This window comes from Mandrillus leucophaeus, unplaced genomic scaffold, assembly GCF_000951045.1.
Source record: "Mandrillus leucophaeus isolate KB7577 unplaced genomic scaffold, Mleu.le_1.0 Scaffold690, whole genome shotgun sequence".
In the NCBI taxonomy this organism is placed as follows: domain Eukaryota; kingdom Metazoa; phylum Chordata; class Mammalia; order Primates; family Cercopithecidae; genus Mandrillus; species Mandrillus leucophaeus.
In genome coordinates, this window is record NW_012107475.1 from 372,196 (window position 1) to 392,988 (window position 20,793).

The window sequence follows — 20,793 nt, forward strand, 5'->3', positions numbered from 1 at the left end:
TCCAGGCCATGACTTACACTGCACTTGATTTCCAGGGAGCAATGCATGCCCCATCACTGTGTTGTTAGAGGCTATGGACCACTTTATGACTGTGAGCATCTTCCTTTTGGATGTAAGTACTGGAGAGAAACAAATCATTAGAGAAAGAGAGAAGCAGATGTGAGTTTTGATTGCTAAAACACACGAAAGACAGACTGCTGGAGTTGTGCTTTGCTGCATGGAGAGCTGCTGTATCCCAAGAGTTAATAGAGTACAGGGGCAGAGGCGCGCCTAGGACATCAGCTGTCTGTCAGGAGGGGGAAGGGTGCAGAGCTATATGGATTCCTCAGCTAGGGGTCACTAGGCGCCCTTCATATGCTACAGGAGAAAAACGTTTAGCAATTGAAAACAGCTATGCTGGAAAACATGCCTTTCAATATAGTTCTTTGGCTTTTCTCCTTTGTTTAATTTTTCTCCTTTGTTTAATGCTTCTAACATGTCATTTAATGTATTGATTTTCTTATTCAAACTACAGGTTAAGCATGTTCATCACAATCTGTGTCCATTTCTTCTTGGCTAATATTTTTAAAATAATAAATGAAGGCAATGTTTTGGGTTATTTTTTTTTCACCTTTCACATTTCAAATCATTACAAATGGCTTGTGCCTTTTTCTAGATTACATTTTAAAATAATCATAGATAGCCAGGGATGGGAATAAAGTTATTGTTCTGGGAACTGCTTTACCATTTTTAAAACATCAGCACCAATTTTAATTTGACTACTTGCTAAACAATTACAGTTTATACTATCATTATAGCTCTAGTGTAATATCATTCAATGAAATCTTACTCCTCCAACAGGCATCACTACACCTAATGGTGGCAAGAAAGCCAAGACTGAGAAAGGACAAATAATTTTACCTTGATTGCCATAGAAGGATACCTAGGAAATCCCTTTTGGGATACTATGCAGGGGGCCCTAAAACAAATGCCTCTTTGTTATAAAACTTATTTATTTGGTCAGTGAACTATGCCTTAAATTAGACAAAGCCAGCAGGCCTTAAATATAATCCAGCTAATGTAACCGGATTACAATGCAGCAGTTTGAATATAGTCATCAATGCCATGCTTAAAATATGAGTGGCTTCCATCAACATAATATAAAAGGATTACCTCTTCCTCAGTGGTCCAATTCCAGAAGGTATGGCCACATTTCCTACACCAATTTGACACCATAAACAAAAAAAGACCCAAAGGCCATGTCTCCAGCGAAGCTCAAGACAACAGGACAAACACTGGGACAGTGCGGCTATTACCGCACATACAAAGAGCTGCTGGCAAAAGTGATGTTCTACTATCCTGATGAGGCAACAGTTTCCACAGGGACCACAGGTTGCTAGAACAATGCTGACACCTCTTTTCTAAGGGAAGTGGATCGAGTCCTTCTCAGGTAGAATTGCCAGTTAAAATATAGGGTATCCAAATATTTCATAGGACATTCTTATACTAAAAAATTATTCATTCTTTATCTAAAATTCAAATGTAAATGGGTGTCCTATATTTTTCTTTGCTAAATCTGACAGTCTTATTCCTGTGGTAGGGAGAAATTACTTCCCTTTGTGGATAGAAATCCTCCATTTTTCTCTTTGCTGAGTTAAGGGAAGACAGGAAGGGATATAAAAATTTTGCTCACAGGTCTGTGTTCTCCACTTGGAGACCCACTTATTCAGAGGAAAAAGAACTTAGAAAAATAGAGTTTAGTCGAACTTGTCCAGAAATCTAAGAACTCAAAGTGATTGTATAGTCTGAAATCTGAGAGTTACATATTCTCAGCATCTACTCTCATCCATAAAATCTAACATTAAATAAATCAGCATAACGGGTCATGCAAATGGGAATTAGAAAGGTTCCACATTAGCTTTGATTTCACTGTTGGAAAATAACTTCTCCATGCTTCCATTTTATCTCCAGGGATTTGAATAAGTGAAAGGCCACCATACTGGATAACAGTCTAAGATGGAGTTGGGTTTTTAAAAAATCAGACCATGGTGGGACATCTCAAAAGTGGGTAGTCTTTAAGCAAATGTATTATATTATTCATATTGTAAATGCTCTTTAGAAAAAAGTATTACCTTTTAAGGGTCAGGCATATTTATAAACAGGTGTAAAAGTTAGTTTTTACATAATCTGAATTGAAGAATGCTGGGAAACTCCTCTTAGGTCAAAGTGTTTCCTCTCCCTAAATACTACACTGCTTAAAAGATCAGCATCCAATATTCATTTTATCAGTTTCTTTGAATCTCTAGGAAGGGATTATTATAGCACTAATACTTTTAAATGAATGATTTTATAGGGAGACTGGAGTTCAGACAGCATAAACATAATTAATTTTAATTCAGGTCACCAGATAGTGCAAAAAAAAAGAAGGGAAGGTAATGGTAGGAGGTGAGGATCATACCCAAGAAAAACATCAGTTGCCCCATAAATGTGCCTGCAGTGGTCCTGACTCATGCTCTTTATTCCACTCCCAAATGTGTCACACTTTTAGTTGAAGAGACAATCATTTTTATTTAACCATTCTCCTTTAGTCCCGCTCTCTGAGTACAATTCATTCACTCCTGGCCTTACTCTTGTCCAGTGTAGGCTGCCAAACTGGCCCAACTCAGATAACATAGTAGGGTTCAAAAGAGCTTTCCCTATTCACCACCAACGTGCTGTGTGACTCCATGCAAATTGCTTAACATCTCTGGACCTTGGTTTCAGCATCATACAATGATGAAATGTCATTAGATCGTCTGTCAGTCTTACCAAGAAATGGAAGAGAAAAACTTACATCCTTGAAATCTTGTAATTGGTTCAGCAGAGGAGATATATTATCTCACCCCACCATTGCTTGACCCCTTACTAGCCATATGTTCTGGGGAGATTTACTTCATCTCTCTTTGCCTCTGTTTTTGTCTTGTTTTATTTGTAAAAACAGGGAAAAATAATCCCTACTAGACTATGATGTCATGATAATAAAAGGAGTTAAATCAGTTGATATATAAAAGATGCTTCATACATTTTAGCTATTATCATAACTAATAATAGCTATTACTTTCTCCAAGAATTATTTTTCTTTCAAAGAAAAAAATTAGTTATATCAACAACCCTGAGATATTGTCATCTCTAGAGTGAGTTAGTTTTAACTGGCATTTCAAGAAGATGTAGTTATCTTTGTTTCCAATTAATAATTTTCAATAACAACTTTTGTTTTAATAAGAATTTTTAAAAAGTAAAAATTCATATTATCATCACTAACTGCTCAGGACAAATACTTTTTTTTTAAATATGAGGAATTCAACAAACCAGAAAAAATAATCTTAATTTCTGCTCCCAAGTAATTCCCATATTTTAATACCTAGCCATAACACAGTCCTTATACTATTGAGCAATATACAAAAGAAAATCACATCTTTAATTTTTTTTTTTGTTTTTTTGAGATGGAGTCCTGCTGTGTTGCCCAGGCTGGAGTGCAGTGGCGTGATCTTGGCTCACTGCAAGCTCCACCTCCCGGGTTCATGCCATTTTCCTGCCTCAGCCTCTTGAGTAGCTGGAACTGCAAGTGCCCGCCACCACACTTGGCTAATTTTTTGTATTTTAAGTAGAGACGGGGTTTCACCGTGTTAGCCAGGATGGTCTCGATCTCCTGACTTCATGATCTGCCCGCCTCGGCCTCCCAAAGTGCTGGTATTATCGGCATGAGCCACCGCACCTGGCCCACACATTTAATTTTAAATTAAATTTTGAAACGACAAATTAAAGTTGTTTCTTTCCTAGACTGACATAATAAAAACAGATCATTACTTAATGGAGTAGATTGTAGATAGATTGTAAATATCTATGACATAAACAAAGATTTCAACCACACTTCATTCTTTTCTTCTTTCAACTTCTTTAAGAAGTCTACTGTTTGCTGAGGAGTACTTTTCCCTCTCTGGTTGCACTTATCTCCACCACCACATTCCTGGTGCTGCTTCTGAATTTATCACGTACCCAAACCATTGTTATTAACCTGAGCTTCACCAGCAGTATATTAAAACGTTGAAGTATCTTTCTTAATAGAGAATGAAGAAATCATTTATGGTACAAATACTGCTTTGTGTTGTCATGAATTTTCAGTTGTCTGGCATATATCTAATTGTTGCAACTGCATTATTTCATGTTATCATCTTTTTTCTTTTCTTTTTGGAATGTAGAAAATGTTAACCCTGGAAGTGGTTAATGTGACGAAAAGCACATTAGAAAAAAAAAAATCCACCTCCATCCAAAGTGATGGCATTAAGTGGAACCCAGTGTATCCTGGAGCACCTAATGCACACAAGATGTGGAGCATGTCTCCTGGTCAGAACTTTTAAATACTAAGTAGCAATGAATGGGAGGAATAAATCAAATGGAAGGATAGCTAGAATAATAAACAGTGAAGATGCTTCGTACTCACACTCCAGCAAAGCAAGATGAAAAAATGATCGTGGCTGTCATGAGCTATTACTGAATGAAGAACTTCGTTTCAGCTCTTCTAACTTGAAAAATGGAAAAAAAGAAAGAAAGAAATGAAAAGAAAAGGAAAGAATGCTGGAGGAAAATAGCTTTTTTTTTCCTTGAGTCTCTCAAACTCGTCAGTAAAACAAACTGCTATGTATCATCTGTTTAGTGACAGAAAATATATATATTGAGATCAAAGATAATCAAGGTACACCTGGTTATTATTTGTAAAGACTTAACTGTAAGTTTTTAATGATTAATTTATCTGCCACATAACGCTTTAATAGATCATGTGAAACATCAAGGGAGGAATGTGGTACTGCATTTCTAAAGCCTCCTTCTCTGTCTCTGAATGATAATAGGCATGGGAGTCATCATTAGTCTTGTTAGACGATGGTTCCTTTAGGAATCTCTATGTGTTACCTTTTAGAGGGAAGGTCAAAGAAGCCACCCCTGGGGACTCCCCTGCAGGATACAACTAACACAAGCATAAACTGTATGGAAATGGCTAAATTGTCTTTACTGAGACCTTGGTCTTTCGCATCAATCAAGTCCTTCTGAACTAGTAAAACAGATAAGCACCCTGCTGGCAAAAGTGTTACTATCCTTATGCTTGTCATGACTGGCACTACAAATTTAACAATAAACAGGCAGTTATTTGTCTTACTTCTTTAAAAAACAAAATAAGTGTGCCGAAAGACATACAGTTGCAAGGAAAACTCATTTTAATGGCGAACAGAGCGACAAAAAAATTGCTAAGTGGTTTTGGTGTCACTCTCTTTCAGTCCTTCCTCAAAAGACCCTGTATTCAGGAATCCAATTGTAACTGCTATCGGTGCACATGGAGAAGGTAATATGAATCCGACAAGCCAAAACAAAGCAAACCAGGACCCCATGGCTGCCATGTGGGAGGGGGCAGATTTATCCGCCCTCACGTCTCAGCTTCCTGAGAGTGGAGCCTGTGTCAATGCCTCATCCTGACACCTAACTCACGGGGGAATTATAAGTCATCAATACCAATGACTGTAAAACACTTTGTAAATAAAAATGGCTTAGAAGTTCCAATTAACAACAGAAAGTAACCCTCTGGGGTGTACCAGAGAGAAATAACTACAGCCATAAATAAGCAATGGTGAGTTTAGGTTCACTTCTTATTTCAATGCCATTAAAAATGGACCTCCTTCCAATCTCCAATCTGAAGACTCAGCTATGATTTTTTTTTCTCATTTACACTATACAGTGTTATGCTCATGAGTGGAAGCATTGAGGAAATACAGGATTGGGCATTCCCTGCTATTTTAATATGAATATTACGAACTTACATGTTCTTTTCTACCTTCATGTCAAAAACAACAACAACAACAAACAACCAGAAGTAGTATAACTTAACTTAGCTAACTGTATGGCTGCCACAGATGTGCCATTAACAGGGAGCATAGCAAGCCCAAGAAGTGGCTACAGTGCCCACCCTTAGTGTACTTCATGCTTGCCCCATTTAGAACTTTCACAGGCTCACACAATGGGTTATCAATCTGACCCAGGAAGTATCCACTGAGCCTGTAGTATGTCCCAGGTACTGTGCTAATCACCGCCAATATTATCTCACTTATACCTGTGAGGAAAAGAGGATTGGGGAGCAATTTGATATGACCAAATTATAATTAAATTAATAGCCATATAATACTAAATGTCATGAATTATTCTAAATGCATTATAGAAAAATCAACCCATTATTACTCAGAATAACCCTGCGAAGCAAGTACTTCTGTTATCCACATTTTAAGATAAAGAAACCTAGAACGATTGAATAACTTGCCCAAGGTCACAGAGAACTGAGACTTGAACCTTGGCAGTTGGACTCCAGAGTCCATGCTTTTCCACTTCTCAACCTGGAAAAAGAGTCCAAGTTTTTGGTTCCACACTTAGTGTCTAGGGTCTCTGCTTGATTTTAAAAATTAAAAAATAAATAAATATGGTAAGACATGGCAGCTTATCTTTCAGGTCCTCACATGCCTGTGCAATGACAGACAAAAAACTATAGGGTGATAGAAGTTGCAGGAATGTGCAGAATAGTCAGGAAATGTAAATAAGGGAGCATTTAGCTCAGACTGGGGTCTTCAAAGAAATCTTAGAAGAAGATAATGAATTGTGGTTTCCATTTCCCTAGAAAATCTAGTTATATGTGCCCCTATTTTTTGGCAGGCATTCTTGCAACCTTTGGCCTAAGTATTCACAGCATGTTCACAGGAATAATTTCAAATATAATATGAAAAAAAAATTAGCACCACCCTTAGCTTCTGTTAGGTCTATTGTAAGATCAGGGTCCATAGTAGCAAAACTCAGGCTGCCATAGCTTGACCAGAAACCAGGGGCCAATCCAGGGTACTCCGCTGCCCCTCTGAAAACATGTTGGCCATGGGGCATCTCTAGAGCAGCTTTAGCTGTCTGGTGAGTTTGGCTGACTCTCCAATCACCACAGAGGTCCCGATGGGCAGAGGTTCTGACTATCCTTCCCAGATTAAGCATGAGGGGAGGGCAGCAGTTTTTCTACCCTGCAGGGACCATCTCTACAGCAAACATCACCTCCAAATCAGAGCTCCCAACCTTGCAGAAAGACCCCACTTACAGGTAGACAACTCAGTGGGGAGACGGTGTTTGGGGAAGATGAATTGTAGGAAGAGGAAGGGAGAAGGGAGAGGCAGATGCAGGCAGCATCCTCAGCTTCTGCTTGGTCCTTGATTTATCTCCGTGGAGGAGACTGACCTCCAGGAAGAACAGACCTCCCTTCCCCCTCCACCCCTTCAGCACAGCAGTGATGCCTGCACAGGGCCTGTCCCTGCCATACACCTATCAAGAATACAGCAAAGCCATTAAACATACCAATCTTTACTGACTAAAAGACTGCCATCTTTTTAACCTTTTAAAATATATGGTACATGCATACAATGAAAAGCAATGATGTTATAGATTTATTGACATGGAAACATGTTCACTATGTATCACTGAGTGAAAATAAATAGGTTATGAGAAATAAATACCAAATCCAATTTTGTAAATGGTTCTATACATATAAAAAGACTGGAAAAATATGCATCTGGATGTTTACAATGAAGGGATTATTACAAGTATTTTTTTTCCTTGTGCTATCTGTCTTCTTTATGAAGACAATGTATTATTTATTTGTTTATTTACTTTTTGGAAAGAGCTATTTTATCTTTTCCACAGGAAGAGGGAGATTTTTATTTCTTATTTTTTATTTTTTGGAGATGTAGTCTCACTCCATCTCCCAGGATGAAGTGCAGTTTTCTGAACACAGCTCACTATAACCCTGACCTCCTGGGCTCAAGCAACCCTCCCACCTCTGCCTCCCAAGTAAAAGGGACCATAAGTGCGCACTGGGACCACAGGTGCACACTGGGACTATAGGTGCACACCGGAATCATAGGTGTGCACCACCATGCCTGGCTAGTTTTCTTTTTCTTTTTTTTTTTTGTAGGGACAGGGTCTCGTTATGTTGACTAGGCTGGTCTCAAACTCCTGGCCTCAAGCAATCCTCCCATCTTGGCCTCTGAAAGTGATGGGATTTCAGGTGTGAGCCACTGCACCCAGCCAGGAAGGGGGAGATTCTTAAATAGGTGGCTGTAGTATCAGTTATTATCAGTCTTAGTGGTTTGATTTGATTGAAATAGCTCAGGCTAAGGAATAAGACTTTAATCACAGGGAGAGAAGTATGTTGATGAACTGGATTTGTCAGCTCTTTTCTAATGACTAAAATAAAATGTGAAGTGGTTATTGCCATTTAGCATATCCTCAGAATTCAGACTTTATGACTTCCCTGTCACTCATCAAATCAAAATCAGAGTATCCCAAAGTAGATATGTTAGAAGAAGAAAAACCAAAAGATTGGGTAACTCAATCAATTTGGGAAATGTTGAGTTAACTAGTGTTAAATAGTCATCTTTCTTGCAGGACTTCTGAGAGCCTCATTATGCTAATGTATATTGTATATTTCCCACAAAATAACAGTCTTTCCAACTTTATATTTATCCATGGAATTCATTTTTGGCAAAGCATCACATGGGACCAGTGACAAGTGAATGCTGTATTGCTTGGCAACACTGTTCTAAGTAGTAATCTAGAAACACCTGTAAACACATATAGTAACTCCCTCAGGAGAATTTTTAAATAGTTTAGCAAATATAAATCTATTATTTTCATCAATGATGCTCTAATTTCAGAAATTATGAGATTAGTCATATTAAGTCAGTTCTACCAGGTTGCTTCACCAGCACTAAAGAGTTTCATATTCGTGAATAAATGTATGAACTCAAAATCTGTGACATCACTTTCAAGTAAAGGGGACCAGTCTCTAAACAAAATAAAATGTACACCTGTCACTGCCATTCTTTCGAGTCATTACAGTTTATAAATTTATACACCATGAAAAGTTTTATTTATGTTCATATGGTGTGAAAATTGCAAGGAAAACTTTAAATTAATTACCTTTTTTAAAAGAAAGCAATTGAAATTTATCACAGAGAGTAAGGGAATTTATTTACATGCCATAAAGCTTCTGAAAATACAGTCATGAAATATGAGTTAGAAAAAGTAGCTCATGCCCTCACATGTCCTCAAGATGGAAAAGCAAATTAGCGGGCCGTAACTGCAAACCACAGTCTTGTGGTTTTCGTCTCTCTCCGCGGCTTGGATGTTGCAGGATCTCAAAGGCAGACTTGACTCAACAATATGATCTTTTCTTTTGGGTTTACTCAAAAATTTTCCCCAGAATCTACATGATCTGCTCTTAAAACAAGAAGCTGGCCAGTTAAGACAGTTTATCATAGTTTCCCCTCACACCTCAGGAATAGACACCAGTTGAACCACATCTCAGAATCCATTTAACTGGGGGTGAGGAGGGGTGCTTCTAGGACTGGGTCTTTTTTTCTCTCTCGCTTAGAAGTATCATTTTATTTCACTGTGAAATAAGCTTATTAGTATGTAGAAAAGCAACAGTCCCTTGATTTCCACAAATGCGTTTTGATTTTTTATTCTGGGCTTCAAGCCTTTCCTGCATATGTTTAACCGCAGCCTACTCCGTCAAAGGTACATTTACTGGGCTGAGGGTTTGGGGGGTGGGCTCCTCCCTGGAATCTTGCTTACATTTGCATGTGAAAAGAAAGAAATGCTTTTGAGTAATTAGTCATCTGAAATTCTGCACCATGAGGAAAAAAAATGGCTTTTGGATATTTATGGAGAGAAAAATCCATATGGACAATGAATACCCTATTAATGCATTGGGGGGAAGGGACAGGGATGTAGCACATTGTGTTGAATTTCATCCAAACAATGATAAAAATAATATTGCCACTTCCTTATAAATAGTAGCTACAATAGAAAGTAGCACAAAGCTGTCTTATTTACAACTTAAATTTCTTATATTTATTCTATTATCTTAAAAAGCCCTTTCTTTTTGACCTAATATGTTCATGCCATATTGAAGAAACTCATGATCAATATGTATTGATTTGATCACTAATTGCATTAATTTTGCTTTAGAAATTAGAAAGGCTCTAATGAAAATGTGAAGTCACTTCAAGATAGTACATTATGGGCAGGCTAATTTAGCTGGGTTCTGTGCATCAGATTATTTCATTATGAACCTTCAATTACCATACAAACGAATGAGATAAATAGCCTTTTCTGAGCAGATTTACATTTTTGAATTCGTCTATAAATTTCAAGAGCTTAAGTTAATTTATAACCTAACATCATATTTAATATACAAATAGTTCAATCATGAATGCATTATCTGCATAAACCCTTACTCTGGCCCTTCACAATATGCTTTGAACAACATTTGAAACAATCACTGTTTTTTAAATACGTGCTTGTACTACATTTAATCTCTTAAAGAAAAATGTGAAATGAATATTTTTGTTAAAATCTTGCATATTATTGCTTAGTAATTGGCGCAAGGAAACCAAGTGATGAAGAGGTATGCTGTTCAAGATTTATAAAACCCTAGAAATGTGAAATAGTCAAGCTGATTTTGAAATTGAGTGCAGGTGCTAAAATAACATCCCAAGAAACAAGAGAACATAGAGCCTTTTACATTCTTAATGTATTTCTGCTGTTTAAAAAAACCTACCTGTACAATTGATTTAAATAAAAAAGACACCAGAAGTAGATATTTTTACCTTGGGGTGGAGTGGTATTGTGGTAGATGGCAGAAATGTGGCCAGAAGGCAAAAGCAAAGATAATTTTAAGGGGGTGCCAATAATTCTGAGATATCTTGAAGAAAAGCAATGCATCAAAATAAAATGTAGGTAATATTTTGCAAATAAATATTTGAAAGTTCATTCTTTTCCCAGGCTGTGTATTTATATACACTGAAGAAAATGAAATAGCTAGCACTAAAGGATATTTCATGTGGTCCTATAAAGTTTTGAAGTGGTGCTGATAATAATAATGGGCAGAACATGCCATCTACTTTTGCTGTTTAGTATTTCATGATAAAATCATGAACACACAGCCTTGGCATCTAATTCCTGCAGTTATTATTATTATTGTACGCTTAGGAATTTTAAAACCTCTAAAATAGTACAATGGTTCAATTTATACCTTCATTCATTATCCTTGTTCAGTGACGTTATAAGACCCTCATAGCATGATAACCAAAAATCAACGAATTATCACATAATTTAGGATAAAGTATATTTCACAAGCAAAGGCCTTAGGAGAGAATATCAGGGCTGAGGGCTCAAAAGAGATCAACTAGCCCCTTGGCACTCAATGTGCAGTCTTGGATGAGCACCTGGGAACCACTGTGGACTCTCTGGCTTCACCACAGACCTTTGAATCCAAATCTAAATTTAGTATGATGCCCAGGAAATTCATGTGCATGTTAGAGTTTGAGAAGCACTTGTTTAGTCTTTCATTATCTTTGTATACACATGGCAACTAAGGCAAAGAAACCTTGAGAACGCTGTTCAAGGGGGCAAAAATTAACTCTTATCTATGGCTGAAAGCTATGGTGGTTCAAGCGTGGTGCTATGTAGATCCCAGTCAAGGGTCAGGTCTACAAAGGTTAACTCTGCTGAACTCCCAGCAAGCTTTGGGAATTGCTTGTAATGCTTATAAAGAACATGTTTGAGAGTATGTTGATGAAGGAATACTAGTGCAGCACCATTCCAAGAACAATCATTCTGAATTTCGATTTTTCAGAATCATTTAATTAGGCCAGTTCATGAGCGAGTGCCAACATCCATCTACCCTGAACTACCTTGTAGACAGAAAATTCAAAATAAGAGAGAATGGTTCTATCCTCAATTTACCCATTCATAGGAAAAGTGTGAGAGTCAAGCATGACATATTTGTCAATATTTCACCAGAAAAATTAAAACAGCAAGGGGCGATAACAAGTGGAGGAATTTTTAGTGTGGCTACCTGCAGCTGAGTATGTATAAAGCAAGTAAACAGTGGCCCAGTATAGACACAGCTGAGGGCACTTAATTAGTGACAATTACTACATTGTTCTAAGCTGCCTGCAACCTTGCTCTCTCCCTTTAGATAAACTCATTTAAGTAAATACAATGTCAAGAAAATGGACAAGCCCTTTGACTTGCTAGAGAACCATGGAAATGCTGTATTCTATCAATTAAACATGATTCTTTCTTTTTATTAAGGGGAATTAGATCTAACATTTGCTTCAAAATTTCATACAGCTATTCACATATGTATATTAGTTCTTTAGTGTTAAATGTGTAGCAAATAGATTTTTCTTTTCAAAAATTTATACTAATAATGATCACACACTAAATCTTAATGGTTGGAGCCTTTCAGAAACTACTTACCTAGAAATACGTTTTAAGAAATAGTTTTGCAACTCACTGTTATAAAATATTTTTAAAGGGGTAAACAATTTGGATGCTTTTCTAATTCATCACGTTAGGTGAGAATGGTGTCCAGGAAATAGTTTGGAAATGCTTTGGAAAAGTCACAAGTGAATTACCTTTTAAAAGTTTTTCACTTAACAAACATGTATTCAGAACCTAGTATATAAATCTTTATTTAACAAACCTCTTTTTAGCAACTAGTACACGCTAGATACTGTAAGCAGTAAGACATTGTATCAGCCTTTAATGATCTTATAATCAAAAAAGGCAAAAAGAATAGTGCATAAATAACTGTCATACAAAGAGGAAGGACAAACTACAAGTCCAACTTCTTCAGTCCTACAGCCACAGCATTATCAAGAGACAAGTTCCAGGCATGTTGTTCTCCTCTAACATCTGCACCAAATAACTCCTATGTGATCTGTGAGTCAGAGGATGGTGACAGCAGCTCCTCCAGCTCCCTGCCTCCTGCAAAAATGAGCAGAACCTTGTGCATTCACCCTGACAGATAAATGTCTTGTATTTGCTGCTTTTTTTCTGGGAAATGTGGTGCATGTAAAGTGAATATACTTTTATTTGGGGCATTAGTCATGGAATGTGGGGGAGTAGGAGATGTTTGACCTACTTAAATATACTTAAGTATACGAGTTAATTTCTTCACAAACGATTTCCAAAGTTCTTTTGTTTGACTTGGCATAGACCCCAGGTGACACCAGGCACGCACAGGAGCATGGGAAACAACGCTTTGTTGGTGGTGGATTCCCTCATGGTTTCACAAAGGAAAGCCATTACAACTCAAGGAAGGTTTTAAGACTCAGTGTTTAATTTATGAAACCACATTTTAAAAATCCAAGCAGAGTAGTCATTTAATGAGTTCAGAGAGTAAGCTGTAACAACTTTAAGCTGGAATTTTACTGTTCTTTTATCACATGAAGAAATGAACATTTTCTGTCTGTTAAGGGTTTGAGATAAGCGCCTTCCACCAGTTGATACCTGACACTTGCAATCAGCTCACAAGAAAAGGATGCTGCATCTAAAGCTAGGTTAACTCTTCATTAACAGCTCAATCTGATTTATCCATGAAGTTCTGCCCATGAAGTTTACAAGCACTGGGAACATTTCTCCAAGTTACACATGAGAGTTCCGGCCCCGAACCCTAAGTTACACGTGGATCTGGAGCTAAGGAAGGCCTTGAATCTCTGGAATTCACCCTCCTTATCTGCACAATAGGGGCTGCAGTGCATGATCCCTCACAGCTTCATCATAGTCAGGGCAGAGAGTGAGATGCCCCTGTGTCAGTGGTACGGCTAGTGCTCACTGCTTGCTTGCCTTCATTCCTTCTCTAGATTAACCATAAACGATGTCAGGTTGCTGTCTAAGTCCTGGCAGGGCAATGTATTGTGGTTTTCCACAGTCTTCACAACCAGCAGAGGGAGCGAAAGTGCACAGTAAGTAAACTTTAATGAAGTATAAAATCTTTTTTAAAATTCTATTTCATTAAAATAAAATCTGCTAAATGTGTCTGGGTTGAGAAATTTGACATGCCTGGTATATTTGCCTGCTGTCTGTTAGTGTTTGTGCGTGGAAAGTCAGAATTTAAAAATTATGGCCACTATAGTTAATAACAATATATTGTCTTGAAAATTGCTGAGACTGGAAGCTTCCAGCTGTACTGAGCTCTGCGTCTGCCCCAGTGATTCTTCACACTGCCAGTCAAGTCCCTAAGGAACTTGTCTCCTCCAGACTCAAGTGCATTCTGTCCTGAAGAAGTCTGGCTTTGATAGGAGCCCTGTTCTTGTAGGGACAGAAAAGAAAAGGAGTGGAATGTGGTCCATCTGCCAGAAGAAAAGTTGGATTGATAAAAAGGGTCTCCAATTTGGGCTGCTGCCTAAAAGACTTTGGAAATTGTAGTTTTACTCCAGTCCCCACAGAGGAGCTCTTCAACAACCCAACAGTGAATCTGTGCTCAGTGGCCCAGCCAACCAGCAACTGGCTCTGCTGGTTAGCCTGGCAATTAGTACCATTAGTGGTCATGCCTGGAACTGCCCAGGCCTTTGTGCCACTTGGGTTGATGCCCAGCAGACATTAGTACACCCCTTACCATTTCATCAGGAAATCTCCATGGACTATCAGTTTCATTTCTCCTCAGAGAACTACAGGGAAAGGTACCAGAACTTCTAGGATTTCCCTGGACAAACCTTGTATCTCTTCCCCAAGTGTAGTGTATTCTGGTCTAGGAGATGTGGACCCTCTGGGATATTTTTTTAAAAGAACGATGATATCTAGTATTTTTCCATGAGAGACACTGATCCATTTGGTACCCAGAAGGTCATGCAACAGAAATTTGATCTGCTGATTGGGAAAGACAAAGGTCTGTCCATCTGAGTTTTGATGTTGATGTATTTGACTCTACACTGGCTCCAGTCACAGGAATCCCTATTGTAGGGGGACTGACCTTTCAAGAAAGCATCTATATTACTGAGGAAATACATAGTACAGGGTTGCTGTCAGCGCTGGATCTTGTTGAAGTCAATCCTCAACTGGGCACTTCAGAGGAAGGGGCAAAGGCCACAGCTAGCCTGCCAGTAGATGTAACTGCTTTACGTTTGGGTCAGACATTGCCTATGGCCAGATTTTCAGTTTCCCGGTCAAGTCAGAAAATGAAGCGTGTGTGAGAATTTAGGAAAGACTGTGCACCGTTTTGTTTCACAATGGACATTCCAGAACTGTAAGGCATTTGAGAGGACAGGTATTAAGTGGTTATCTGGGTTAATATTGCCTTAATGGAAACATTTGCACATTCTCACAATTGTAAAGTTTCCCCTCTCCATTTTGGTGACTAATAATACTACTGTAAATGTGTGTGTGTGTATATATATACACACGCACACACACACATATACATATTTTGCACTTCACTGGGTATTAATGCATTGTAGTGTTGTGTAAATTTAGAGATGCACAGCAGCATTTGCTACCTTGGTATATCAAAAAATGCTAAGAGAGGAGATTTTCAAGTATTTTCACCACAAAAAAATGATAATTATGTGAGGTCATGCATATGGTAATTGGCTTGATTTAGCCATTCCACAATGTGTACATATTTCAAAACAATATGTTGTGCCTGATATATACAATTTTTATTTGTCAACTTAAAAATTAATTAATTGGAAAAAAAGTAATAAGAGGAAGGAGATTAAGTCCACCCACACCTACTATTCTGCTGTCTAAAGATAAAGGAGGAGCCAGAGGATGCTGGGCCTGCAGGGAAGGAGGAGACGCATATCAGCGTCCTGGCTGGGAAGAGAACTCAAGCCTCTCCCCTGGACCTGCTTTCCTTTTTTCACTCACTTACATGAAAATGGGCTTGGGATCAATAAGAATAATTCTGCTCAAGCTTTCCGACAGAAGAAAAACAGAGTAACCAGCCATGTTCTGTAGTCCTCACAGCAATCCTTCCCTCCAGCTAACTTGCTTCTCATCTGCTACTTTTCATAAAGATAATGTGCTCCCGCATCTCATGATGAAAGGTAAAGTCTTTAAAGTAGTCCGTCGGTCACTAGACCTCATGGCCTCCCTTCGCCCCGCGTACTTCTGGGTCTCCTCAATTCTCCCACAGCACCAGTGGCCAGTGTGCCTTTCCTGAAGCATGTCAGGCCGCTTCACACCAAAAGCCTTTGAACTCACTGTCCCCAGAACTCTGTTCCCCTAGAAGTCTGCATGGCTTAGTCCTTCTTTGTCTACCGAATGTCAGCCTTCTTGATGCCCTATTTTAATTGTAAACTATCTGCTTTTCACTTTTCCTCCTGCCTTATTTTTCTTTACCTGACATTTGATACATATTATATGTCTTACTATTTTCCTTATAAGTTCAGAAGTTTCTATCATTTTGCTCACTGTCATTCAATGAATGAATAAATGAATGAGTGAATGAATTTTAAACTTAATTACATATGCAGTGTTTGAAAGAAAGAAAAGCAAGTTTCCTTTAATGAAGGCATCATTATGTGCATATTATGGTTCTTTCGGCTTTACTCCCAAATAATTTTTTAATCGGTAGCTTCAAGATTGCTACATTGATTGAAATTCTAATTACTTGGCTGTGAGCACAAGTGTGCTCATAACTTTATCATGTTGCCATAAATATCAGTTATTTGGTAAGATAATGCTGCATTCACCTCCTCCTACTATAATGTCTAATTATCTCTCTTGGGCTCTCACATTCCATTGTGAAAAACTAACATTAGCTCATATATAATAGTCATTCATAGTCTTTGCATGTTTGGTATGTGTGACCAAATGCCCTTTAATAGGTTCCATACTAATATTCTATGAATATTAGTGAATCATCTAGTATAAATTTCTACAGGGCCTCTTAAGTAAATATGTATTTAGTTGGTTATGTTTTATGCATATTTAGAATTTGTTTGCATTATCCAACTTCACATGTATTATTTACCCGGTGGGAATATTTCGCTTTCTGCTGCTCTACTTTATCCTATGTATAAATTCACATATGTTTTATAATATTCATAACACTCATCCACCAAACAATCTTGATATCTGGTATATTATCATTTTCTTAATGAGGTGTTATCTACAGCAAAGTATTTGCTTAATCACTCACGTTTTGTTTGCTTGATTTTGGCCATTCCTCACTCAAGACAAGTATCTGTTGAAAAAAAAGGATGTCTCCAGAAAGTCAATGAGTGCTATAAAGAAAATTGTAGCAGACATTTTCTGAAGAAAAACTAATGTGTCAAAGGTAAGTAAACCATAATTAATTTCTTCGAAGTTTTTTAAAATTTTCTTCCCCAGCTTATAAAAAGAAACCTCTCTGGTATGTTGGTCAGGTTGAAACCTAATTGCATAATCTACATTATTTCATTCTCAACTGTAGTTGAAACAACTCAAATTGATAAGTGTTTGCTTTCTGTTTTCACATTTTTTAAATCTAATTTTTGTTTAAAAAGTTGAGTCTAAAGAACTAAAATTCGGGACAATTTAGAAGCTAAAGGGAGTGGATTAATAATTTGGTTACATTTTGCTGTCCAATCAACATCTCATGGGAGTTTAAAAATAATTTTAGTTATTTGCTTTTAGCCCTTCTTACATAAGGCTAACACAGTGGACGTGTCATAGACCATTATTCCAACTAGTCTGATGGTTTGTTTGCAGACTATTTCATTATGTTCTTCATTTTTTTCATTAAAATCTTTATGAAAGCTAAGTGGCAATTTCATGTTGGAGAAATGAAGCAGTGAAAATGGCTATCATATATCCATCATTTAAACAGAGTACTTGGGGTGCCGTGTTCCAGCACCGCAGCTTAGTGCGCCAATACTGTCTAGTATAAACATCTCTTAATAGGTACCTGGGGCTGGAGTTTCTCTACTGTGTTTAACCTAAATGAGTACATGAGATTGCTATTGAAAGTGTGGTTATATCTGTGTGGAATACAAATAAGTTTATTGTTGTGGAGTCTCTGTCTTAGAAAACAGATATTTAGGGTCTCTAAACTTTTATTTTGAAGTATCTATAGACTGACAAGCAGTAGCTAAAATAGTACAGAGAGATTCTGTGTACCCTTCACCCAGCTGCTCCCATATAAAAAATCCTATGCAACCGTAGTGCTTTATTAGATTTTTAAAAAGGTATTATTTTATTAGAACAGTTTCAGATTCACAGCAAAATTAAGAGGAAGGTATGGAGATTTCCCATACACTTCTTGTCCTCCTCCCACATGCATAGCCTTCCCCGTATCAACATCCTCCACCAGGGTCCTACATTTGTTAAAATTGATAATCCTGCACATCATAATTGCCCACAGTCCATAAGTTACATTAGGGTTCACTCTTAGTGTTGTGCATTCTATAGCTTTGGGCAAATGTATAATGACTGGTATCCACCATTACCTGACTATTCAGAGTGGTTTCACTGCCCTAAAACTCCTCTGTGTTTTGCTTATGCATCCTTTTCTGCTACCTTCAACCCTTGGCAATCACTGATCTTTTGTTGTCTCCACAGTTTTGCCACTTTCAGAATGATTTGTAAAGTGAGGGGACCTGATGGGCCTATTCCTTCTGAAGCAGGATAGTTATATAGATAAAAAACGAAGCCCCACTGATTATCTCTTAAAACTAGCAACTAAACCCCATGATTCCTTGGCCAGTTCCAAGATTTCAGGTGCAGTATTCTTTATTTATATTTGCTTTGCTTAAATATTATCCAGCCTATAATTTAACAAATCAGCAAAAGAGAAAAGCAGAGAGAAATTAGCAGAGATATCGTCCCCCAATTCCCTCCCCATCTCTTTATTCCTCACCCAAAACAGCACTTCTGGAGAGAAGTTTATGAGATCTGTAATTTCTGGACCTATCAAAAGTATTAATTTGTGAGTTTCTGGGTCTTTGTTCTCACTGTCCTTCAGAACGAGCACCCCAGGAGCATGAAGGCCAAGTCTGTCTCGGTTCTGTCATCTAACGAGTGTCTTGAATTTTATAGTCAAGTATTATATAACTGCTTCTGTATTAAAGATTGCCGGTTTTTAAAAGTTGATTTGTATTTTTTTTCTTGAATAGAATACAGAGAGTTATTCTCTCTGAGAAGATGGGTTCTTCCTTGTCTGATGGACTTCAGAGCTTAAAAATAAGGCTGATTTGAAAGTAAATTTGCTCTCCTCTTTTATTTTTATTTTTTTTGGCCCTGCGTCCAGGAACCTTTACCCTTTCTCTTTTCTTCCCTCATAATGAACCTGGTCTCTTGTCTCGTTCTGTACGTAATCCCCTGGCTGACTCCTAACTTCAGCTCTAGACTTGATACCAAAACCTGTAAACAGGGGAATTGAAAGTAAGCTGTATTCTCTCACCAACTTTCTCTGATTTCTAGGCCTCCTTCAGATTTGACCCCAGGCTTCTTCTACTTCCTGTCCACGTGGAGCAACTGCAGTTCAGCTGGTTCCTGAGTTGCTACTGTCCAGCCCCCATGTGCACGTGCTGGTCTAAGAAGAGGGCAGGGATATTGAGAAAGCAACAGGGAAGGGGCAACAGTGACCATCTCTGCCCAAGTGTGAAGGCCTCCCTGGCCCTCCAAAGAGATGTACAGACTTGATGAGGAGATGCAAAGGTCCTTCTTGGTGCAGGACTTCAATTATGATCTCTGAGAATCTGCTTCAAAATAAAGTCCCCCATATTGAAAATCACTGATCTCACTTCAAAGGATAAAAGTAATCTTTACTAGAAAAGTCACACACACACACACACACACACACACACATACTGCCCCCCTACCACACACACACAGTGGTAACTATTGGTAGTGATACATGTGTTAATTAATTTTGTTGTGGTCATAATTATACAATGTATATGTAATTAATTCATCCCATTGTATACCTTGAATATATGCAATTTTTATTTATTAAATATTTTCTTAAGGTCTCCTAAAGTATGTCTTTTAACTCTTAAACTATTTCAGCAATATCATCTTTTCTTTCCTTCATGTTCTTATTCTTTCCCATTTAATTTAATTTTTAAGATAATTTTTCTCTCTGTCTTTTCAGGAATAACGATCTTAAAGTTTTCCTTTAAAAGCAGTGATTGCAGATAAAGAAGCCGAAATTTTTGCTCTTATGATACAAAACAGCATGGCTTGTAAAGAATTTTCCAGTGTCATTTGCCCAGGAGGTGCCCTGTCCCCTCCAATTTTGCACCAGCTCTGTATTTTTTCTCTGTGACCTTGACAACAATTCTTCACATATTCACTCAATACCTCTTAACTTTCCTGGGTGTCAGATAAGGCACTCAGGACACAGTGGTGACAAAATAGATAATTAAGGAAAGCTTACATCATAGTTGGGGGAAACAGTCCATAAATAAGTAATTGAACAATAAGCAAGATAATGTCAGAATGAAACCAGGATCAGGAAGAAAATGAATCAGAATGATTTCAAAGAGCATTTGAGGGCAGGGGAAGATGGGACTCTTTTAGATGGGTGCATCTAAAAGAGGGAAGGCCTCTCGAACATATAATGTCTGAGCTGAGTCCTAGACGATAAGACAAAGCAACCATGAGAAGATTTTATCTGAGAGCATGAGAAACAGGCTGCAGAGAACATCAAGCACCTGCCTTCTTCAGACATCTGCTTCCCCACAAATAGCAATCTATTTTACCTGCAGAGAATTTTGCAGTTGCTCTCCTTCCCTCTCCCTCTGCCTCTCCCTCTCTCTCTGTCTTTCCCTCTCCTTCTTCATCCCTCCCTCTCTCTCTCTCGCAGTGTGTGTGTGTGTGTGTGTATGTGTGTAAATCTGTGAGAAACAATTCATCTGAGAAGTCAACATATAAGTTAAATTTAAGACAAATATAGAGGAGAATAAGATTTGAGGGAGTAACAGA

At 37.9% G+C, this 20,793-nt stretch overlaps 1 pseudogene; it reads left to right on the forward strand.

The window, feature by feature from the left end:
• Window positions 1-1,238: 1,238 nt before the first annotated feature.
• Window positions 1,239-15,074, forward strand: LOC105555604 (annotated as a pseudogene).
• Window positions 15,075-20,793: the final 5,719 nt, after the last annotated feature.